At 33.6% G+C, this 26518-nt stretch overlaps 1 protein-coding gene and 1 non-coding gene across 8 annotated transcripts in view; one reads left to right on the top strand and one right to left on the bottom strand.

Moving 5' to 3' along the window:
* KCNT2 (potassium sodium-activated channel subfamily T member 2) overlaps positions 1-26518 on the top strand; it is a 372756-nt gene that overhangs the window by 57470 nt on the left and 288768 nt on the right. The gene's annotated exons all lie outside the window — the stretch shown is intronic.
* LOC119868103 lies at positions 6997-7104 on the bottom strand. The gene has a single exon (XR_005385871.1). It is a non-coding gene; the product is annotated as a U6 spliceosomal RNA (small nuclear RNA).

Below are 26518 nucleotides of genomic sequence, written 5' to 3' on the forward strand. Positions count from 1 at the left end.
TTACTCACCAATAAAAAGGAAATCTTACCATTTGCAATGATGTGGATGGAACCAGAGAATATTATGCTAAGCAAAAAAGTCAGAGGAAGACAAATACCATATGATTTCACTCATATGTGGAATTTAAGAAACAAAATAAGTAAGCAAAGGGGAAAAAAAAGAGAGGAGAGGTAAAGAGAGGCAAACCAAGAAACAGACTCTTAACTACAGAGAACAAACTGGTGGTTACCAGAGGGGAGTTGGTGTGGGGATGGGTGAAATAGGTGATGGGGAATAATGAGTACACTTGTGATGAGCACCAGGTGTTTATGGAAGTGTTGAGTTACTATATTGTACACCTGAAACAAATATTACACAGTATGTTAACTGGAATTAAAATAAAATAAAAAATTAAAAAAAACCCTAAATACTAATGTATCTAAATAACAGAATTAAATGGCTTTCAAATTTTAGTATGTATTACTTGATAAAAATCTAGATTTGGAGCCTGACCCCCAGAGCCCTTTAATGCACATTTTAAACAAACTCCCCAACAGATACTGATACTAGTTGAGAAACACCGCTGTAAGATTTTTGTGTATTTACCAGTGACTTAGATTTAGTTCAAATTATAAGTGACCAGAGATGGAATATTTGGGGTTTGTGATTTGATGCTTCAAATCGCATAGTAGAATTGTATATAATTTGTATAGGTCTTACTCCTTAAATTGTTCTCACTCTTTAGTGTGGGGGCTTATTACGTGCAAAATAATTGTTTTTTCTCCTATGAAATTTCCCATATAATAGTTTGCTTTGCCATAATTAGAGTTCATTTGTAAAAAAATGGAATCACAATAGACAAAAATGGAAGAAAATGAGCTTCCAAAATTTCATTGAATAACAAAATACATAAATTTTGCTTTATCAAAACATAAAATCTAAAGGAATGTTTCAAAAACTGTAGAAACAGATCTTCCCTAGATGACTCAGTATAGAAATGGAAGGCAAAGTATATGCTTTAACTATTCTTTTTATTACTATTATTTTCTCTAATTTTCCTCATATTCTCATTTTCATGGCTTATAAATATTCTGCTTATTTATTTACTTGACAGAGAGAGAGACAGAGACAGAGACAGAGACAGAGAGACAGAGAGAATGAGCACAAGGCAGGCAGAGGGAGAAGCAGACTCTCTGCAGTGTGGGGCTCCATCCCAAGACCCTGGGATCATGACCTGAGCCAAAGGTAGATACTTAACCTACTGAGCCACCCAGGTGCCCAGTGTTCCGCTTTTTTAATGAGCAACGCTGTGAAATTCCTTAAAAGCAATTACTCAGTGTGTGGCCCTGGGGACTTAATAGAAATGTGGACTCTGGACCGACTCCAGACCTACACCAGACCTACTGAAGTAGAACCTGCATTCTATAAAATTCCTAGCTGATTTGTCTTTGTTTTAGAATTTGAGAAGCACCACCTTTAAATGCTTTTGTCTGTGTTCTACCACACTGGAGTTTACTTTTAATCTATTACTTTACGAAATGATGATTTTTTTAATAGCAGTGTTTGAAAGATAGCTTTATTGTTTTTGTACAAATTATACATGCCCATTTAAAATACCAAAATAATACTGAGAAATACAAATAAGCAGACTCACTCAACCACTCAGAAATGACATTATTAAAAAAAGAAACAAAATTATTAATGTATGATAATTTCAGACATCTTTATACAGATACAGAGGTAGCTATAGATGGGAAGACGGATGGACAGATGGATGGATGGGGAAAGGATGAGACACAATTTTACTAAAATGAAATCATGCTATATTTAAAACATTTCAAAATGAAAGTTGTTAAATTGATTTTTCTGAATTCAGAATTGATTAAAAACAAAGGAATTTAAATGAAAGGTATTGCTGAACTTGAAGCAATTTTTTTTATAGGAGGAGATATTAGACTTTTAGAGTCTTATAAAATGTTATGATGTCATGGTATGGATGTGTTTCAAGTGTAGACATCTGTTATCTGTCAAATGAAGGATGGGGAAGTAAGTAAATATCATTGCACTGCTTCATGCTTCGCCTCTCATTTTTGTTTCTTCAAAAACATTTTTTTTAATGAGAGCAAGTTTTCTAATATTCACATTCCATTCTACAATGAAAATTTCAATAGTTGTTTGAGCTTATTTCTTTATTTAGGGTTATACTTATCAGTCATACTTAACATAGCATCTCCCATCCTGAGTTTTTATTGTGATTCATCTCTCTCTCTCTCTTTTGAAAGATTCATTTATTTATTTGAGAGAGAGAGAGACAGAGAGTGGGGGAGTGACAGGAGGGGCAGAGGGAGAGAGAATCTTAGACTCCATGCTGAATGTGGAGCCCTACATGAGGCTTGATCTCATGCCCATGAGATCACAATGTGAGCAGAAACCAGGTACACCACCCAGGCGCTCCTATTTTGCTTCATCTCTTAAATACAAAGATTACATTAAATATTTTCAGCCTGTCCCCAGGAAAGTCTAGAGTATTTGATTTCTTTAACTTGTTGCATGTTTGAGGGGATATGTTTTATTTTATTTTACTTTATTTTATTTACTTTTTATTGAAAGGCCAAATTGCACGGATATGTAATTCTTCTGTTGTTTAATACTGTAGATATCATTGTTTTCAGATATTATTTGCTTTAAGAAATATCAGATTACTCTAATTCACCTATCCCCCTTGTAATTTACTGAATGTATGTAAAACTATTCTATCAAGTTTAATAACTTTACTAGAATGTATCTTATTTGCTATCAATTTTTTAACATCCACAGTGTGCCATAAGTTGCTGCAGATTTGAGTTTTATTTCAGTTTTCTTCAATAATTAAAAAAATATTTTTTGCTTTCTCATTTTGTTCTTTTTTCAAGGAAGTCTCTGTGTGCTTAGAGTTCTTTGTTTTTCTTCTGTTTCAACCCCGTAGTGATAGTAACAGATTTTGTAACAAGTAAGTTAATCACTCACTAGACTTGGATGCAGAGATTTTGTCTTCTATACTCTCACTACCCTTTGGTAATTAAAAACCAACATTCTTTTCCAGAAACTAATGAGTATTCTGAACTGTGGCCACAGGGCAAAGGTGACTTGGAAAACACACGGAATTACGGGAAGGTGTCCATCTGTTTATAATATAAATATCAAATTGTTGGCTGCTATCCCTAGAAAGTCCATATGCCCTGAAGCCAACACGTAGCTTATAAGATTCTTCTCTCAGAAGATACATAGGTTCTTCTCTAATAAAAGCAAATGGTATGATACCAAGAATATAAGTGGCAAGGAAAAATAGATACATTTGCTTGATCAAAATTAAAAATCTTTGTGCTTCAAAGGACATCATCAATAAATAAATTCTGTGAGATAACTCACAGAATGGAAGAAAACATTTGAAATCATATGTCAGATAATGTATATATTTATATCTAAAAAATATACATAACTTTTACAACTCAATAATCAAAAGACAACCCAGTTAAAAAGTGTACAAAGAATCTGAGTAGATATTTCTCTACAGGAGATATACAAATGGCCAGTAAGCCCAAGAAAAGATGCTCAGCATTATTAGCCATCAGGGAAATGTAAATCAAAATAACATTGAGAACTTACTTTATACCTACTAGGGTGGTTATGCTGAAAAAGGCAGTAACAAGTGTTGGTGAGAATGTGGAGCAGTTAGAATTCTTGTATATTTCCCTTGGGCCTGTAAAATGGTTTACCCACTCTGGAAAACAGTCTGGAAATTTCATTTCTCAATAGGTTAAATATAGATTTACCATATGATCCAGCAGTTCCCCTACCTCGGTATATAGAGAAATGGGAACATATGTTCATGTAAATACTTGTACATGAGTGTTTATGGTAGCTTTATTCATTATAGCTCCCAAAGAGAAACAAATCATATACCCATCAATAGATGAAGGGATAAATGCAATGTGATACCTTCATACAAAGGAATATAATTCAAAAATAAAAAGGTATTGAGTACTGATACAAGCTACAGCATGGAAGAACCTTGAAAACATTATGCTAAGTGAAAGGAACTGGTCACAAAAGATCTCATGTAATATGATTGCATTCATATGAAATATACAGAATAGGTAAATCTATAAAAACAAAGCAGTTTGGTGGTTGCCAAGCACTGGGGAGTGAATGGATGGAGAGCCGCCCATGCTAATGGGTGAATGAGTAAAGGCTATATTGGGGAGGTTGAAAATGTTCTAAAAATAGGTTTGGTTATGGTTGTACAGCTATGTTAATATACTAAAAAACATTGAATTGTATACTTTAAGTATATCCATTTTATACTCTGAATTATATGACAATAAAGTCATAAAAAAAGCCAAATGTAGTGCAGTCTTACTTCCAGATTTCTCTGGTCACTCATCATGCTTTCTTATTGTAGACACCTAGCCATCTCCCTAGCCTGACCTTGCTTCCCCAAGGTCACAACCTCTGCTCACTCTCCCTTTACCATTTCTGTATCTTTGCTGATACTGTTCCCTGTTCTCCCCTGGGTGGTTCATTTCATGGTAGCAGGGAAGATGGAGCTAAGTGGATAGAAGTGGTTTTATTCTTTCCTTGTTTTCTTTTTAGTTTTGTAGTCACTGCATAATTATATCCTGCTTACCTTCCAAGGCCTTCTCTTAATTTCCAAAAACCTCTTGTGAAAGTAAAAGTCTAAACTTGGACAATTTTTTAATAGCTGTTTTTTGAAATCAGGGCTGTGGGAAATATTTCATAATTCAAGGGAGTTGTAACTTCTCTGAGTATCTTTACATGGATGGATAAAATATAAACACATTTGAGCCAAATTAGGCTTTCCAAGCCTGATGATTTTTGAGAAGTCCATTGATCTATTTTTTTATAAATCTTTTGCTAAGAATGAGGATTATTTTTTTCTTTTCTTGTCCAGAAAAACATTTCATAAAGTAGTTTTAAGCCCAATATTCTTATTTTTGTGAAGTCAGTTATTATTCCAAAGTTTTTTCTCAACTGCTCACATCCTGAGAAAAATCACACTGCTTAGTCTCACAGGAGACATTATTTGTATTACAAAACAAATTTGATCATGTATAATGAGACAGGAAAGTGCCAAGCCTGCCAATGTGCCTTAATGCTGCTCCGGGCTTTCTTTTTCCAGTGAACTCTGTCTGAAAACAAATTAGGATGAAAAGCCTGCTCAGTGAGAATATGGAATCATATCAAAGAAACTGTCTGAGCCATTGGAGTAATTCTGACACCCAGCAATTCTCTTCCAGACCAGACACATATTAAGTAAATTTATTTCCAACTTCTAAACCTAAAATTTCCCACATTGCCCTTTTCACCTTACTAATTGCAAGCACATTTACATTAAAACACTTCTGTTACTTGGAAGAGAGTTATTAGATGCTAAATCTATAAAATTTTTAAAAAGTTTTTTTAAAATAGATAATACATTTACATGGTTTCAAATTTTAAGATTTATGTAAACAGGAATAAAAGGAATTGGGTGAAAATTCTCTTCTATCTTTGCTTCTACCCTGTTTGCACTTCCAAGGCAATCAGTTTAGCTGCTCTTTTGTTTCTTGTATATGCTTCAAGAAACATTTTACAAATTTTAAAGCAAAATATATGGAGGTGTGTATATTTCTTCTTTTTTATACAAATGATAGTGACTATATAGTCTGTATTGTACATTTCTTTTTTCACTTTATAAGAAGTCTTAGAGATCCTCAACTGAGCATAAGGTTCTCCTATTTTTAAAATTTGCAATGTGATCTCTTGTATGGTGATACTGTAGGTTTTTCCATACAGTGACCTTTCTTGGAGATTTAGGTTGCTTGAGAGATTCGTCTGAGTTGTTCCATGTATGAATAGTTCTTTTTATTACTGAGTAGTATTCCAAGGTATAGATGTATCATAGTGTATTTAACCATTCACCCACTGAAGGACATCTGGTTCTTTCCAGCTTTGAGCTGTTACAGATTAGCTGCTTTGAACATTTGTGTGCAGGTTCATGTATGAAGTTTTAATTTTTCTGACATTAATGTGTAAGAGTGCAATTGCTGGGTTAGGTAGTAGTTGCGTGCTTAGATTTTTAAGAAATAGTTAAACTTTCCGTATCAGCAATGTATGAGGGATTGAGTTTTCCCCACCATCCTAGCTTTGGTGCTGAAATCTTATTACTTTAGCCATTCTGTTAGATATATAAGGGGTCTAATTCTTAAATTATGAAATGTTACAAACTTCATTCAGTAAGAACCATCCAGAAAGTTATAGAAAATTATAATGGGCATCCATTTTTCCAACATGGGATGATTCTTCAAAGATAAATCACACGTTAAAGATTATGTATAATTTTTTAAATTAAGTTTGATATTTTTTTGGACTCCTATGTCTCCCCATATTTTCTTTTCCATTATTTTTTTTTTACCTTCACAGATTTTTCTTTGAGAATATTAAGATGGTAGTAAATGGGATTTTTAATTTTTGCTATTGAATCTGACAGAATTTATAGTTCTGTGGTTCTACTGGAAGAGACTTCTGATTGATAATATCTCATGAGAGGTACACAAGGCATTTTACTGAAATTAAACGTTAGTCTTCTGATTTTAGAATCCTCACAATTGCAGTATGTTAAAATGTTAATTCTCTAAGATATTGCCAAGAGACAGATGGTATTATTATCTACATATCAAATATAATTGTTTGGAAGCTACAGATTAAATCATGAGCTAAATTTCTTATGCATGTAGCTTAAGTCTAGTGAGTTTCCTTGAAGAATTGTAAGTCAGCAGCTTTCAAGACCACCACAACTATATTTAAAATTAGTGTTTTGCCTATGTATTTGCTAAATATTTATATTATCTATTTATAACTTCATGTAAAATATGTCACAGTGTTTTTGCTTTTCACTTTGTCTTGAGCATTTTCTGCTTTTGATGTTGTAACTTTTTCTCTATATGGCTCTTACCCTCTGATCTCTCTTCCTTCATTATTTTTCTCAGTGAAGTCTTTTCTGACCTCTGTCATTCCTCCACAGGGATGATGCAAATCTTCTCTGTATTGTTCCAGGTTTAGTGTAAGTGCTGCCAAAGTGAGCACTGCTGGACTCTGGGCCAGGTTATATCCTCCTTCCATATGCTTCCTTCACTTTTGTTTCAGAAACATGTACTGGCAGTTCCTCAGTTCTCGTCATCCATTAAGAGGATCTTTTGTGGGACGCCTGGGTGGCTCAGTGGTTGAGTGTCTGTGTTTGGCTCAGGGTCTGGGATCGAGTCCTACATCGGGCTCTCCGCAGGGAGCCTGCTTCTCCCTCTGCCTATATGTCTGCTTCTCTCTCTCTCTCTGTGTCTTTTGTGAATAAATAAATAAAATCTTAAAAAAAAAAAAAGAGGACCTTTTGTTTATTATCCTCATGAGGAGGACCATATCTTTTCTCTTCATTGCTACTTCTTTAGTGCCAGCCTTGGCACTGTACCCATAGTAGGCCCTCAATATATCTATATATTTTTGTTGAATGGTTGAAGAAATGAAACGGTGGACTTAAAAATACCTCTCAACCTCTAAATTCCATGGAAACGTTCAATATTCCTTCTCCAGTGATTTGTTCTAACTCTTGTTTCTTTGAACAGGTTGATGGACTCAGAAGGGAAATTATGTAAGAAGGGAGTATTGTAGAGAATTGTCCTGGGTTTGGTTTCCTCCAACCGCCTTCAGATATCTTAGATTGATATTATAGCTCCATCTTCTTCCTCTGGTATCTTATCGTTTGGCAAATCAGAGTTCTATAAAAATGGCTATGTGTTTACTTCAAGTCCGTGATTTCTCAAGTTTTGTATTCATAAATGTTATCAGGTTTCTCCATTTTCTTGTCTGGAAACTACTTGATATCATTTTGTGGCTTTGTGGGAGAGTAATGCATATTTGGGTTGATTTATAGAAAGTAATTAAGAAATTCTAACTAAACAGGAAGTATGCTTTAGAGACTATATTCTTTTAATAGATAAATTAGGCAGATTATGGCACCATGTAAATGACTTAAACCATTTAAATCATGGTTTTAAAATTATGAATGCTCTTTTATATTTCTTCCTTTTGTAAATTAAACTATACACATTTTTTAGATAGAGGAAATCATTTGCTTAAAGTGTTTGATCACCTCATTTTTAAAAAATAAACATATTTCTTGGGATCCCTGGGTGGCGCAGCGGTTTGGCGCCTGCCTTTGGCCCAGGGCGCGATCCTGGAGACCTGGGATCGAATCCCACGTCGGGCTTCCGGTGCATGGAGCCTGCTTCTCCCTCTGCCTGTGTCTCTGCCTCTCTCTCTCTCTCTCTGTGTGACTATCGTAGATAAATAAAAAATTAAAAAAATAAACATATTTCTTTAATATTTGAATAAGTAATATTTATATATATTAATAATTGATAACTATGCAAGAATATAAAGATTGTTTCTCCCATCTTGTCCTTAACCCAGTTTTCATCTATATCCCCAATCAGTAAGCATTATTCTTAGTTTCATAACATCATCTCATCTCATAGGAAATGGATTGTTTAAAAGTGTAGTGTATTATCAGATAATTAAAATAAATCCTCTGTAACCAAAAAGTGAGTTTCTCAAAATTAGTGCTGCACCAGATAGCAATTATTTTAAGCCCTGGAGGCCATGAAGTCTCTTCTACAACTATTCAACTCTGCTGTTATAATTTAAAAGCATCCATAGGCAATATGTAGATGGATGAGCACGTGTGAGCACAAATAAAACTTTATGGACATTGAGATTTGTTTTTTTATAACATTTTCACATGCTATAAAATATTCTTCTTTGAGTTTGTTTCCAGCCATTTAAAAATATAAAATTGATCTTAGTTCACATTTATAAAATAACAAGCAGTGGGCAGGATTTGGCTCCTTGGCTATTTGCTGACTCCTGATATGGATCAAGATAATGTTGTTGGGTTCTAACACAATTTATTTAATTTTTAATTTTTTTCTTATATATATTTAAAATGCTGTTATTAAATATATTAATTTCTATGCCTTATATGCCCAATTCAATATATTAGGGAAGAACATGTAATAATTGTTGCATGATGGTTAAGTGCTGGACACTTTTTGTACATTATCTCCATTAGTCCAGTCACCAATTGTGTGAAGTAGATATTATTTCTATTTTATAGATAAGTAATGAGGAAAAAGGGGATGAGTAACATTCCCAAAGTTATATACTTGCTAAGAGGTGGACTGTACTATTTGACAGAGGTTTATTGGAGTCCATGTTTATAGACTTGAATAACTATTTTTCAACTTCATGAATAAGCTGCTTCCACTTAGAGTTCTATGCTCGTGTGTAGGTGTTTCTAGGTTTGTTGTTTTTTATTTGTTGGTTGATATTCAGTGCTGTTATTTTCTCAAAGAATATTGAATTTATATTTATTTTCATTTTCTAATTTTCACCTGAGTAATTTTACTTTATCTAGCTTCCTTTTAAGGGGAACTGGACTGGAAAATTGGCAAATGGAGTTTGAAATATAGAGTAATTTTTTTTTTCAAGCATGGTCCCAGTCTTGCAGTTATGTATGTATAATTAAATTTTTAATTCTGCAATTTCAGTCCATTTCCTCTTGAATCCTCAGATGCTCAGAACATTTGATGACAACCAATATTGGGAGATTGTTTTTCACAATGATTAGAAGAAGAATAAAGTGCTTTTATATGGGGATTATAAAATATGTTAAAGTACATATTCTTTTTCTGTACTTAAAAACAATTAAGAGTGATCCTTTTATTTAACAACAATATTGAATTATAGTCACAAAGTTGATAGTAAAATTTGCTACCCTTCAAAAAATCCTACAGAGAAAACACATTTTAATTTACCTTTAAATTTATACATACCTTTGTTGGGTAGATACTGATTTATTTTATGGAGATTATTTCGAAGTATGTAAGGATTTTTTAAAGTATTTGAACAGAATTTTTAAAGAAAAGAAAAATTAAATAGCATGCCATTGTAACTAATGCGGCTTATTTAGAGAAGGTTAAATTTGAAATTTGTATTTAAATTTTTCACTAATAGCTGGAAATATGTTAATTATTGGATGATAGGGACCTTCTACTGTCATAAGCTATACCATAAAATATTTTCTTTTCAGCTCTGGGGAATACACATTTTGGAAGCCTTTTAGGGATTAGTGGGTTAATTGTGGGTCTACAAGAGCATTCTGTAATTAAATAATTAAATTATTGGTTCCAAATCATGGAGCTTTAGAGATTAGACTATTTCTTTAATTTTGATGATTGTTTAAAGGCTAATCATTAGAAGATTCACCGAATGACTTGTAGATGTCAGAGAAAATGATTTATTTTGTATCTGCCTCCAAAATTTAAAGCAGAAGCTAATATTGAGATCATGCCATGGCATTTTGTTTTATTGGTAAGCATTGTAATCATTACTTAATAACTACCAAGATAAATGAGGGGAAAATGCCCCTAGAGTAGTTTACTTAAAATAGAAACTAAATACTGTGTGTGGTTAAATTGAAAACAGCTATCAAGAATGTGGACTAATGCTATCCTAAATTAGAGATATTAATATCATTAAAAACATTAGTGGGACTTAAATTTAAAAGATTTTATACACTGAAAAATATTAGCATTTTGAGATTTATAGGCATAAGTCAGAAATCTTTAGTTAGAACATGATAAGCTTACCGAAAAATATTAATATATAAGTTGTTACCCTTTATATACTTACATGCCATAATGATTTAAGAAAGCCCTATGATGTCACTGTATTCCCAGTAGCCCATGCAGTGCCCAATACATATGAGGTACACAAATATTTATTGAATTAATGAATGGCACCTATCTTCTGTATACTTTGTTTCCTAAAGAAAAATACTATTTTCTTATAACCTTATGTCAATCCTCAGTAAAATAGTACTATTTCTTTTTATAGCCAAAGAAGCTGTGTTAGTTTATAATGGATATTTTATTAAAATATATTAGTTATTTTCAATTTTCATTTGTATTTATTTTTTATATCTGTCTTCAGGAAGTTACTTAACAAAATTTTGCATGAAATTTATGAAATGCCCTTCCTTACACGAAATATAGAAGTGTGTAACATAAAACACAAAATGAGGCTAAAGTCATTTTAAAAAAATTTAATTGAAATAGAGCTGATGTACATTATACTGTTTCAGTTGTACAACATAGTGATTCAACAATTATATAAATTATGATATGCTCACCACGATAAGTTTAGGTACCATCTGTCACCATACAAAGTTATTACAGTATTATTCACTGTATTTCCTATGTCTACTTTTCATCACTGTGACTTATTTTACAACTGGAGTTTATACCTCGTAATGGATAGAAGGGATTAAGAGGTACAAATCCATTTATTTATTTTTCATTCAAATAGAGTTAACATTTCATGGAAGTACATACTTCATTTCTCAAGCTCTAATCCTCTTAATGCATTTTAAAGTTAAATTTCCAACTAGTTAGTACTAGGATAATAAGCAGAGTCTGGAAAGTTTGAGGATAATCAGTATAGTCAAATGGCCCACTGAAAATTGGATCTTACGATTAGGTGAAGCCTAATTTTAATACAGCTTCTTATTATGAACAGTTATTGATATTTCAGATTGCAATTCCCTGTGAACATAATTACCTATCACTCGTGTTATATATAACACCTTTGCTTAATCAGGTAGTGATTCCAACAGAATCAAGGTTATAAAAATAGATAAAGAAAGTGAACATGATTCAAAAATGATTTTTTGAGGGACTCTCTTTTTAATAGCCCCAATTGACCTAAATTGTATTACATTCTCTCAAATATTTGTTGAGTGACTTTCAATTGTCATTTTTAATTGGAATTATCATTAACTGATTTAGGCTTGTCTGGCTTTCCAATTTCTGGTGTATTACAGATACTACCTTTAAATAAGTATTGTTAGTATTCAGATATACTTTTACAAATAGATAACATTTAAAAGTTGAAATTTGAAATTTCAAATATAAAGCCAAATGAGGGGAGCCTGGGTGGCTCAGTTGGTTAAGCATCTGTCTTTGGTTCAGGTCATGATCTCAGGGTCCTGGGATGGAGCTCCGCATCAGGCTCCCTGCTTAGAGGAGAGTCTGCTTCTCTCTCTGCTCTTCTCCTGCTCATTCTCTCTCTCTCTCTCTCCCTTTCTCAAATTAATAAACAAAATCTAAAAAAAAATTGGGATGCCTGGGTGGCTCAGTGGTTGAGTGTCTGCCTTTGGCTCAGGGCGTGATCCTGGAGTCCTGGAATTGAGTCCTGCATCGAGGACTTCTGCATGGAGCCTGCTTCTCCCTCTGCCTATGTCTCTGCCTCTCTCTGTGTCTCTCATGAATAAATAAATAAAATCTCTAAAAAATATTTAAAAAATTTAAGCCAATATAAAGAAAATTGAAATAGTGTTTAGGGAACACATCATAGTGGCCTTACCTAGATGAGGCCCATGGTGTACTGTTTCGAACTCATCTTAAAATGCATCTGATTTTGTGAGGCATTCAGAACTGTGCAATTTCAAATCAACTGCTTCATGTTTAGCAGACAAAAGTATGGTTAAGATAGAAATCATAATGTTAGGGTAATGACTTTGTTCACATTAAAATCATATTCATGGAGAGGGAAATTATAATCAGAATTATACTTTGATAACATGGACTCAGAAACAGGGAAAAAGCAAGTGTGTGATTTGGAATAGTCTGTAGTATGTAGTCCATGTTGTAGCTAATCTCCAGTAGGAGAATTTTAAGAATTTTCCTCCATATTGAGAAGGTTGACAATTCATTTCTTCCATTGAGATGATTTGGCATAGCGAAATCAGTGAAATTGTGTCCGTTCTAAAAAGTAGTCTGCTTTTTCTTGCAGTGGACTTGAAGATCTATTTATTATACATTGATAAAAATGTATAAACTGTATTTTTGTGAATTTTGAACTTGCTTCATCTCCAGGTTTTTACCTTTTAATCAAATACCTAGGGAATAGACACCATTTTTATTCCTTAAGAAATTCTAAAGGCTAAGATGGAAGCTTTCTTTTAATATGTTTTTCCTACTTAATGTTAATTTAGTTTTCAACAGCTTTCTTAGTTTCCCCATTTCCTTCTTATTCTTCATCTGAGAATAATCTCAGGACATAGATGTTTCTGTATCAACTCAAATAATTAGTCTCCCAAGTCTAACAAATACATGTTAATAATAATTCTGTGGCTTGCACATATTTATTGCCTGGAGCAGGGTTTCAAAATGAGAAAGTTGAAAGTAATGTACCTAGCCAGTTGTGTACTTTGAATGCAGAGACAATTTCCCTGATAGTCTTGTAGGAAATCAGTTTACTCCATGGAACAATACCTTTATTTATACTTTTCTCTCAAAGTATGAATGTACTGAAAATGGTGATCTATCAAAGGCATTCAACATTTAAGTATACTCAGTTACTGTGGGAGGCAGTCTGTGCAAATTGTGGTTTTCTGAGATAGTGAATTACATATCTTTTATTTTAAGCTTTATTTATTTTAAAGAAAGAGACAGCATGCACGTGTAAGCTGGGGGAGGGGCAGAGGGAAAGGGAACAAATCCTCAAGCAGACTCCCTAGTTGAGCATGGAGCCGGTCATCGAGCTCCATCCTAGGATCTTAAGATCCTGACCTGAGCTAAAATCAAGAGTCAATGCTTAACTAACTGACTGAGCTGCCCAGGTGCCCTGTGTATTACTTATGTCATGTAAAAAAAAGTCTCTCCTTTTTCCCTCATCCATCACAATTCCAAACTTTTGTCCGAGAGTGAGAGTACTGGACCTTAATGACAGATATCATGCATTATCTCAAATTGCAAATGAAAGCCAAGTTTCAATTAATAAAATTATTTTTGGGCTGTCTGACTGTAAGAAGATAAATCCCTTGGCCCAGGCAATATTGTACAAGTGGGGAGGCCTTTGCTGCCTCCCACCTACTCATTGTATCCACTCTTTCAGTGTCTTGACCCTTGTATTCATAGCACATATTCCACTTTGTAATTGAACATTTATTGCTGTTTCTTCATTTTTAAAATTTTTCTGACTGTAATATAAGCTTTATGGGAATGGAGGCTATTTTTTTCTTTTGTTCATTGCTTTATACATGATGCCAAGTACAAGAGAAGGGGTAAAAATTATTGAATGAATGAATAAATGCTTCATGTAACCAAGCTGATTCTTCTTTCCACATGAATAGATGTAAAGAAATGCTATATTTCTGACATGGGAGGAAACTATTCAAATCCCATTTTATAGGTGAGGAGATTAAGAATCCCTAAAGATGGAGGAAATTGAAAAGTTCTCAAATGCAGTTTGGTCCACAAGAGTGCTATCAATTAATGCTAGTACAGTTGGTTCTTATTTATACTTGCTTCTTTCTGGACCATCATATTTCCCTTTTTAAATGATTCTTATAGTTATGAGACATGAAGATATCTCTACAGGGAAATAAGGATCATGATCTCTTTTCTGTAATCGAGGAATAATTTTCTTTTTATACATAGAGCCCTGAGAAGGCCCAATTGTTAAACATTGAAAGAGAGCTTCAGCAACACTGCTAGTTTTTCTCATAATATTCTGTTAGCATCAGAAGGAAAACTGTGCTTTAGAAGATGTTAGCAGGTGTTTTTTTTTCATTTTTAAAATTTTTAAATTTTTTATTTTTTTGGTTAGCAGGTGTTAAGCAATACCCAAGTTGTTGTGATATCTTTGATAATTCCCTTTGTCACTGACTTGACAATACACATTCTATTCATGATATCATTTGTATAATCCTTGGTTTGCCCAGAGAAAGAATGGAAATATAGTGTGACCTGGCAGAGGTCTCTGTGTATGTCAGTTACCTGAGAATTTCCTTTGCTTTTGAAATGCTACTTCAGAAGCGGTAAATTTTGAATGACCAAAATGCATTTGGGAGGAAACAGTGTTTTCTAGGACGAAATGGAGAAGTAAGCTGTCTGAGCCCCTTTGTTTCATTGCAATGCTTTCTAAGTCAAAATATGATTTTAAGCCTTGGTTTATAAGAAGAGCTCACAGTAACTTGGTTATTCATCAAAGCACATTAACCGAGTGGAAGATTATCCTGTAAACATCCCCTTAACATGTAAAAGTTCAGCTAGAGAGTGGAAGTAACTGACTTTGCCCCAGCTATAGGGAATCATTAGATATGTGAAAAAGTATGTTTTTTGTTGATAAATTTTTTTTTTAATTTTTTAATTTTTATTTATTTATGATAGTCACAGAGAGAGAGAGAGGCAGAGACACAGGCAGAGGGAGAAGCAGGCTCCATGCACCGGGAGCCCGACGTGGGATTCGATCCCGGGTCTCCAGGATCGCGCCCTGGGCCAAAGGCAGGCACCAAACCACTGCGCCACCCAGGGATCCCTTGTTGATAAATTATTGGGGATTGCAATATAGTCACAATTTTTCTACTTTTTTCTTTTTATTTCATTTAATAAATATAATGCACATTGCATTCTCCTAGGTATGATGAAAATTCAATGATGAAATAAGAAACATATGGTCTCAAGGATTATCTATGTCTTTTCTCTTGTTTATTTCAACAGTTTCCTTCTTTGCTTGTTAATACGACTCATGTTCCAAGATTGAACTTGGAAATGTTAAAGAGTTTCAGGATGTTAAGTTTAAAAATGAACTTAGCTGTTGAATGGTTCTGTTGATGTTAGTCCTGGAAACTCAGATGATGTCCAAATACATTACATGGAAACTGTACGAAGCACCTACTTATCCCTGTTTTGTGCTTGGCTACTGATGGTGTTTATGATACTATTCAGAGTCAGAATGAGTTGTTCCTGGCAGCATGTACTGTTAGCCCAAACGCTGATGTTTTAAAAAGATGTTTTATGGACTGAAGTTTTAAATCAGAATATTATTTCTGTTGATCCTCATTTGCTATCACTGTGAAATAAATAAATGTGAGCATGTGATAGGACATCCCTTTCCTAAGAGGGCAAAAAGACTAATGAAGATGTGTTTACTACTACTATGTAGTGTTGAGCAAAGGAAGCTGAACCACGAATTTGAGTTTTTTTTCTTATTTTTATCTTTTCAAGTTTTTATTTAAATTCCAGTTAGTTTAATATTATTTTCAGGTATAGAATTTAATGATTCACTTATATACAACACCCAGTGCTCCTCAGAACAAGTGCCCCCCTTCATACCCATCACTTATTTAACCCATTCCCCTGCCCACCTCCTTTCCAGTAATCCTCAGTTTATTCCCCATAGTTTAGACTTTCTTTCCTGGCTTGCCTGTCTTTCTTTTTTATTTCCCGGTGTTCATGTGTTTTCTTGAACTTCACAAATGCGTGAAATCATACAGTATTTGTATTTCTCTGACTGACCTATTTTGCTTAGCTATTTATTAATACTCTCTAGATCCATCACGTCCTTACAAATGGCAATATTTCATTCTTTTTATGGCTGAGTAATATTCCAGTGTGTATGTGTATACATATGCCGCATCTTCTTTATCACTTCATTAGTTGATGGACATTTGGGCCCCTTCCATACTTTGGCTGTTGTTGATAATGCTGCTATAAACATTGAATCACTATTTTTGTATCCTTTGGGCAAATATCTAGTAGTGCAATTCCTGGATTATAGGGTAGTTCCATTTTAACCTTTTGAGGAACCTCCATAGTGTTTTTCAGACTGGCTGCACCAGTTTGAATTCCCACCAACACTGTAAGTGGATTCTCCTTTCTCTACATCCTCACCAACACTTGTTGTTTCCTGTACTGTGAATTTTAACCATTTTGACAGGTGTGAGGTGATATCTCATTGTAGTTTTGATTTATATTTCCCTGATATTGAGTGATGTTGGGCACCATTTCATGTGTCTGTTACCCATTTGAATGTCTTCCTTGAAAAAATGTCTATTCATGTCTTCTGCCCATTTTTAACTGGGTTATTTGTTTTTGGGTGTTGAACTCGATAAGTTCTTTATAGATTTTTGATACTAACCTTTTATCAGATATGTCATTTGCAGTTATCTTCTCCCATTCTGTAGGTTGCCTTTTAGTTTTGTTGATTGTTTCCTTTATTATGCAGGAGTTTTTTATTTTGGTGAAGCCCCAATACTTTATTTTTGCTTTTGTTTCCTTTTCTCAGGAGACATATGTAGTAAGAAGTAGCTGTGGCCGATGTCAAAGAGGTTACTGCCTTTGTTCTTTTCTATGATTTTGATGGATTCCTGTCTCACACTTAGGTCTTTCCTCCATTTTAAATTTATTTTTCTTTTTGGTGTTGGAAAGTGGTCCAGCTTCATTTGTTTGCATGTTGATGTCCAGTTTTCCTAACACCATTTGTTAAAGAGGCTGTCTTTTTTCAATTGAATATTCTTACCTGCTTTGTCAATGATTAGTTGACCATTTGCTTGTGGGTTCACTTCTGGGTTTTCTGTTATGTTCCATTTATCTATGTGTCTGTTTTTCTGCCAGTACTATATTGTCCTGATTAATATATAGCTTTGTAATATAACTTGAGGTCTGGAATTGTGATGCCTCCAGCTTTACTTTTCTTTTTCAGCATTACTTTGGCCACTCAAGGTCTTTCGTGATTCCATACAAATTTTAGGACTTTTTGTTCTAGCTCTGAAAATTCCTGGTGGTATTTTGATAGGGATCACATTGAATGTGTAGGTTGTTTTGGGTAGTACAGATATTTTAATAATATTTGTTCTTCCAATCCATGAGCATGGAGTGTTTTTCTATTTCTTTTGTGTCATCTTCAATTTCTTTCATCATAGTTTTTAGAGTACAGATCTTTTACCTCTTTGGTTAGGTTTATTTCTAGATATCTTAGGATTTTTGGTGCAATTGTGAATGAGATTGATTCTTTGATTTCTCTTTCTAGTGCTTCATTATTGATATATAGAAATGCAACACATTTCTGTACATTGGTTTTGTATCCTGCAACAAATTTGATTTTCTTGACAGCTCTGCATAATCAGAGGAAGAAAGTTAAGGCCAGATAAGCCTATCCAGGCACTCTCAGTGACCACTTATGGAACTTCCAAATATGCTCATGGAACTTCCAAATGCTGAGAAGTACTGCTTTAGCCTTCATTTTTTCCACTTTTACCAGCAGCCATTTTAGTCTAATTATATTAAATTGCCGTAATAAAGACATTTCTGATTACTTCATGGAGAGCGACTCTAGTATAGACCAGACCGATTAGCAATCCTGCTGCACTGGGCTCTTGAGCTATTTTTGTTATTTCAGTAAACTTTTCACAAGTCCACATTTCTCAGGGATAATGCAGTGAAGTTTACTAAAAAGTCTCTTTGCTTTGGGGTGAAATTTTATCACACTCCTGATAATAATGGTCATTGTAAGAAGACCAGGTTACTAAGTGTGTGAGGAAGAAAACATTAATTGAAAGCCTTCTCTGTGTCAGTTTCTATATTCTGTATTTCCCATGTATTCCTTTTTTTCCCCCCATGCATTCTTATTTCCTTCTCATTAATATTAGGAAGTTGGAATTGCCATCCCCATTTTTCTACCTAGAGGAAACTTCGAGTCTCAGTACAGTGAAATACCCTGGGGTGCCTTCAGAGTCCCACAGCCTGGCAGTCTTAGAGCTGGATTTAAATGCAAGTTATATGGCTGTGAAGTCTGTACATGTTCCTTAACATTATAATCTTCAGATGGTGATTTGTCCTTCTGGAAGTGTGCTTCGGAATTCTGCTCTGAGAGCTCCGAGGGTCCATTTTCCCTGATGAGGCTGGTAAAAAAGAATGGGCTCAGCTCAGCTGAGTTAAAAAAAATGCCTCCCAAGCTGTAAACATCAAAGCCTACAAATTGTATATGAAGGAATGGAAGAAGCAACCCCCACAGACTCTTTAGAAGAATACAAGTTATGAGGATATTAGACAATATGGATTTTGATATCTAGGTGGTGAAAAAGTCAAAAGCTTATGTTCCAAAAAATCTTTATTTACAATAAATATTTGGCCTTTCAAAGTTCTTGTCTGAACTTCTCAAATAACCTGGGAAAGAGGCAAGAAGTTGAAGTCTAATTAGCTGAATTAATTAGTAGTTGTGGGTAGGACAAGCGTCTCTCACTTCTGACTTGGAGTATGATGTGATTTCTAGCATGATTTATTTTGAAATGACCTAATGTCACCAGAGAGCAGCTATTTAGATCTTTCTAAATGACATTCAGAAAGTGATTTTGAAGGAATAAGCTTTTTAGGGAGTAAAATGTTGGTTAAACCTTGTGATAGTAATATTACTTGGTACAAATGGCATGTCTTGTTAAGATTGTATTTTTATTACATAAGTAATACATGATCACTATGGGAAAGTTAGAAAATACTGATTAACAATAACCACCAGAAGCTTCAAAAAACGCTATAATTTCACCAGTGCCAATTATTTGATATGTAATACTTCAGATTTTTTCCCCCTATATTTAAATGTATGGGCTTTACCCAAACAGGGTCAAGCCACCATAGTATTTGCTAACCTGTTTTTTGGTTTGTTTACTTTTTTGGTTTTGCACTTAATAGCATGTCACAAATAGCTTTCCATCATTTGTGATCACATACTGTTCCATAGTATTGATGCATCAAAAAATATTTACCTGATTTTCCATTATTGGGCAATTACATTGCTTTGATTTTTCACAATCAGAACAAGATCATCATGAATAAGGCTACAAAAGTTGCTTATCATGAAAAGGCTACAAAAGAAGTTTATATACTGCTATATACCATTGTTACTATACAAATTGCTAATATCTTCCTAACATTTTCTTTGCCCTTTATTTAGACTTACACATTTTATATATATTTATATTTTTATTAGTTCATGTATGTATTTTCTTTTTCGCTATGTTCTGCCATTCTTATTATGCATCTGAGAAACTTCTCCACACTTACTATGTTCCTCGATATGTTAGCCATTTCATAGAGCATATGTTAAACAACAGTGTCCTCTTGGAATTTAAAATTTAGATTGTATATGTCTTCTTTATTGTAGAAAGCCCTTGCTGCTTGAATTATGATCACTCCTATTTTTCTGAGTTGTAAGGCTTATGTGTTTGGTAGACAGGGTCTCAGTATCATGGACTTTCCTCAAAATTAACATCTGAATTTGTTCACTAGAGAAAAGGTTATGGGTTATATTTTCTGAAACAAGTGATGGATTCTATATTTTGAACACCAAACATCCAGAGACTAAATAAAGATAAATAAAATATTTTTAGAAAGAAGCAGAGAGGAATATTGTAACAACTTATTTGCTATTAATGAATGCACAGTGCTCTGTAAAATAATCATGTTAACCAGTACACTGGTCTTCCTGCATCATCAACATTTCCTTAATAGTCTGTCAAGCAATGCTGAATCAAAGATAGCATTAAAGAAATTAGAATCAGCTGCTGGAGCTGAAATGTTTATATCCTATAAAATCCTTCCACGGTAATGGTAAAAACAAGACTCAGTTCCTATGATCATGCAATTGGATGAAAAGAGTTTGTGGCTGTAGACAAATTTATTTCTCTTGAACAAATACCTCAGCAGAAGATCATAATGTCTCCACAGCTAGTTCCTTGCGGGTCCACATTTGTGCCTTTTCCACGACTTCAGCCATCAATATCGGATTCAAGAAAAAGGTACTGTAGGGTAGGCTATAGTATCAGGGGGCTGAAATAATGAAAACAAAGTTTGAATGTGTTTGTTGACATAAAGCTATCATTATTTGCTCTTTACTTATTTATTCATCCCAAATAGAGTATTTTAATAATCCGTCGTTTCAATGAATTTAAACTGCATCTTTCAAATATATTTACTGATCAGAGATAAACATTTTCAAAAATTCTCTTTTGCATTAGTAATATTGAATTCAGAATTTTTGAGATACTTTCGAACAATTGAATATATACCTTAGAATAACATGAGTATATATAATTGAGTATACTCCTTTTTAAAATAATTATCAAAATGCTCTAATTCAACGTCTATTTTTTTCTAACGTTACTACTTAAGTGGAAGGTATTTTGAATCTGTTACACCCAACATTTGTTCTTAAAAATACCCCATTTAGTCACATTATTTAAAGTAGATGTTCAAGAGTAAGATATTTTTGATTAGCATAGTTGTAAACATGAAAGGTATGGGGTAATCTAATGCACAATTATATCATACCTGATGTTTTCTGTTTTTGACTAACTACAATAGCTTTCTGTCAAAATGCCTACATCTACTCATGCTCTTTTTATCAGTACATTTAAGGCTGGGCTGCCAGCATTGCAGATGGGGTTGTTACAAATACATTGATGTCACCAGTCAAGGGAATAATTCTACCTAATGAGCAAGGGAAGTGCTAGCCAATTTTTATTATTGACAAGCAGTCATGAGCCAGCAAGAAGGAAACTCCCACTGAAGATAAATCTCTACTCCATTAATGATTATATTTTTTATGATCAACATTTAAAACTAAAATGCTTTTTCCTTAAATGGACTATGGTAAAGTAAGTTTTTGGGTAATAACCCATAATGAGTAAAGATTTATTACATTTCCTATTGGCACTTTAGTCAATAGCACTTTCTTTGGCTTGGATATCATTAGAAAATTAGAAGTCAATGTGTGCCATTTTTGTTTGATCCTTGATTGAACAGAAAGATGATTACTCTGAGATGTGAGGAAAGGCTCACACATAATTTGTTTTTGCAATTATAACGGAAGCTTAGAATTTTCTGTTGTGCTCGGAGGAAAACAAAGGGTAATAAAATTAGTGGTATCTACAGACTATTTTGCAGCCTTTGTAAATACTTGGGGCTACCCAGGATTGTAATATTGGGTGTAAAATGTGTGTTCAGAGTAATTCCACATCTTATCCTCACTCTCCAGAGAATATTATTTTATGTAAAATCCAAAGGATTTGTCTTTTTGTGTGGATTTACATGATCACAGCACTGATGTACTAAAATTGAAAAATTGTTTGAAAATGAGACAGGATATTCTGACATAAAAAACATAAGCTTTTAATTTTTTTATCTGGAAGTGGCCATTCTCCCATAGAATTGATTAATGGGGATCATTGGATTAGTGACATGATGGCTGTCATTCCATTATTGATCATTATCTTATGGTTTTCTTTTAAAAAATGCTTATTAACAGGTGGCTAATCAAAGTCCATTCGAGGCTAAGTCAGTAAGTTAAAAGTAAGGGAGAAGTGGCAGGAGGAAATTTTATACATTGTCAAGATCCATGGTTTAAGAACAGGCTTATGCTTAGGTCTTGCTCTCTTACTGTGTGTGTGTGGGGTGTACCTTAGCTCAAATTGTTTATCTATTATTGGGTTTCAGGTTTTTACCAATAAGTAAAATTTAGCTCTAAAGAATTTCTTGTGTAGAAGGAATTACGACTCTTTACATAGAGTGTTTGTATAAGACAAATTATAATGAATTGGAGAGGAAGTCTTCAAAATGCATTTTATTTTCATTGTAACCTTGCACTTATATTAGAGTCCATGTTCATGACTTACTAGCAGTTTGATCTTGGACAACATACTGAACTTTCTGAGCCTTAGCAAGCTCGTCTGTGTAATAAGGATAATAGTTCTTAGCTCAAATAATTTTTGTAATATTAAATTTTTATTATTTTATTTTTTTTGAAGATTTTATTTATTTATTCATGAGAGACACAGAGAGAGGCAGGCAGAGACAGCAGCAGAGGGAGAAGCAGGCTCCATGCAGGGAGCCCGATGTGGGACTCGATCCTGGAACTCTGGGATCATGCCCTGAGCCAAAGGCAGATGCTCATCCGCTGAACCACCCAGGCGTCCCTGTAATATTAAATTTTAAAAAATACATGCTTAGCATATAGTGGGCACATATTCAAATGATATGATTGATTAATATAACACAAGTTCACTTTGGAAATGAAAATTTTCATTGGTGTTGAAAATATTTTTTGGTCATGTTCATGTTAGTCATTGGGGATTGTTTTCTTTTTATTTCATTTTTACCCATGTTTGTCAATTTCCTACTAAATGACTTGCACATGATAAGGATAGAATGATTGAGCCAAGTAACTGTTGAAGATACAAGTGGAAAACATTTCTTGAATAGTTTCTTGACCGCCAAATTGGATATTTTCATGCCAACTGCTGAACTAAGTAAATTAAGAAATAGTTTTCATATCTACAGATTGCATGGGAAATTAATTCAATTTTTTGCTTTATATATTTCTTGATATGGATTGTGCACCAGCAACTTTACTTCACATTAAATTATTTAAACTAATTGGAACTTCTCAAATTGTAACTTTATGATTTTTATTTAAATGAAAGTTTTGAGTAATTAAGCACATATCTGTCATATGCGGGAAATATATGCTACTTTCAAAGGGCACATGCTGACTTACAAGTGGAGTAATGGTTTCCTATTAATATTCTTCCCCATATAAGAGCAGCTTTTAAAGTACTTGAAATTGGAAAGATAATGGCCTCATTTCCAGGAAATTTGTTAGATTATTAGTATCATTGATTTGATGTCACTCTTTTTTTTGCTAGTAAAGTGTCATTATTTACATGTGAATAATTATGAATACATTTCAGGTAATTTTACCCAACTTCATGGTGATATGATACCTTTCTATGTGTGGCACTTAAAGCCTTTGTGGTAATAAACAGCTCTCTTAAATGCTATGATGTCCACCTTTCTCCATTAAAATGAATAAGAGATAATTTGCTATTTCAAAAGATCTTTTGTTTCTTCAGCAAGAACTTTTGAGGGATATACTGTAGAATCAACACAGGGTATACCAAAAAGTGTAAAATAGTCACTGCCTTTGTGTTGGTAACATTTGAAGAATGGTTAAGAATACACTAGATTATCCAAGTAGAATTACAAGACAGGTTCTGAGCCAGGCTCAAACTAGTGTTACTTCATATTATATCTGTATTTATGTAATATATATATACACATATGTGTGTGAACACTTGATTTGTTCACATTTATATAAATTTGCAAACACAGACATACAGTCAGTTCTGGTTATTTGTACTAGTTAGGGTCTGTCAAGCCTCTGCAAACACTGAATTAGTCAATATGAAGCTATTGCTCTTAAATGAATACAATATTGGGAGCCTGCAGCCTCTGGTCATATTTTCATCAGTTGATCAATACATAATTTTGTTTTATGTGTACTTCTGTTCCAATATATGGTTTCTATATTTACATAATACATATATTCCAAATAATTAAATATATGCAGTATTTTTTCATAAATAAATCACTAACCGAGAAAGGGTTCATATTTTATTGATCCTGGATAGCATGATCATAAATTTCTTTCTTTTAGTCTTATGACAGTGTTGTCATTGCACTTTTTATTAGTCATCATCTTATGAATTCAAAAATTTAGCTAGTTTTCCATATTTTCTACAGCTTCATCAGGCACTGTAGATGTTAATTTAACATTTTACAGAACAGGCTCATGTACAGATTGATGGATTTCCTCTTCCTTTTTCTGGATGAACATTAAACTCACAACTGATAGCACTGTGACTCATTTCTGAAGAAAGCTTATCTACAAACGTATTTTCTCTGTCAGGTGCATCAGAAACTCCTTGCATTTGGGAGCACTAGACAGCACCTTAGCATTACTGCTTAAGGATTATTTATTTATTTATTTATTTATTTATTTATTTATTTATTTAATTTTTAAAGATTTTATTTATTTATTCATGAGAGATACAGAGAAAGAGAGAGAGAGAGAGAGAGAAAGAGAGAGAGAGAGAGGCAGAGACACAGGCAGAGAGAGAAGCAGACTCCATGCAGGGAGCCCAACATGGGACTCCATCCCGGATCTCCAGGATCACACCCTGGGCCGAAGTTGGTGCTAAACCACTGAGCCACCCGGGCTGCCCATTAAGGATTATTTTAAATGGTGAAATCACCAACACAAAGAGCACAAAAAAAAAAAAAATACAAACAACAAGAAACAAAAGAAATCATGGAAAAGGCACTTGTTTAAATTATAGGAGCTGAAACAAAAAGGCAAAGTGTCACCTTGTTCAGCCTTAGTTAGGGACTTGTCCTACAGAAGGCTCAAATTGTTTACTGTCTTACGAAAATCCACAAATGACCTTGAAAGTGCTATGGGGATTGATTTGGTCATTTTTCTATCTGTCTACTCACTATTCTCCAACAGTCAAAAACCACTGAATCACTGAACTTTTTCTGATATTTGCTTTCCTGTTAAATGACACTCCCATTGAATCAGATGCTCAAGCTAGAAATCTGGTAGTCAGACATGACTTCCTTCTTCTTCACAGGGACCAAGTTACAAGTTGACTTCTTTTCCATTCCTACATAAGTATTTGTTCATTTTTAAGAATATCTTATTTTTTCTCAGCTAGTGGGGTTTTATCACATTTAATCTTGACCCTTTTTGTCAATTATATCAGCAATCTCTATGCTGATATAAACTATCGAAAAGCACAGACATAACAAATAATTCTCTATTTAAATGTCTGTCCATTATCTTTAGTTTAAAGTCCAAGTTCAAACTCCTTAATGTGGCTTAAAAAATTGTGCTACCATTTCTCGATCACCTGTTTTTCACTTTTTGGACTCCAACCATAACAATAAAAAACAGATGAAAAACTGAAGATTATATATAATAAAACACTCATAAGTTGAAACTTGGCATTTGATTTAAATTAATTGTTTCTAAAGCCAGAAGATAGTTTATTTAACACAAAATTAGATCTAACTTGGTTATCCTTCCTTCCTATAGCTGGAGGTCTATGTAAAATGAAATTTTGATAATAGTAACTGCCTCAATAGATTAATACTCAAAATACTAAATTTGAGGGTGTCAGCATAAAAATGTCCAAATGCAATTTTAATCTAATATTTCTGTATTATTTATGATAAAGATATTTAAAATACAGAAAATGAAGATCTTACTTAACACTGAAAATAAATAATATATAAGACTTTAATAACTTCATTCTTTTACATGATGTCATATATACATCAAATATTTTATATCATATCATACATCATATTGCCTTTTTAGTGGATATCAGTTATTTTATACTTCTGGCATTCATTTGCTTATTTTTCACTGGAGAACTTATCTGTTCCTGATTCTCATTATTTGGGCTTCAATGTCCTCCTCTCCCTGGCCTGAAATCCAAGCCCTGAATTTGAGATTATAGAATATAACTAGGAAACGTCAACCCTGGACTTCAGTGTTTAATTTGGAGATGGGTATATGACACCATCAGATCCATTGAGACCCAGTAGGAGCTTTTCTTGAAATTCTGGTAAAAATTTGCTTCTTTTTCTTTCCAGACGTAATATGAATCTTTGAGTAGATTTTTTTTCTCAGTTGCAAACCAGAGTCCTAAGTGATATAATTTAACAAATATTATAGTCAGTTCAGGCATCTGCAATTTTAAGAGTCA

This window comes from Canis lupus, chromosome 38 (assembly GCF_011100685.1).
Source record: "Canis lupus familiaris isolate Mischka breed German Shepherd chromosome 38, alternate assembly UU_Cfam_GSD_1.0, whole genome shotgun sequence".
Classification (NCBI taxonomy): domain Eukaryota; kingdom Metazoa; phylum Chordata; class Mammalia; order Carnivora; family Canidae; genus Canis; species Canis lupus.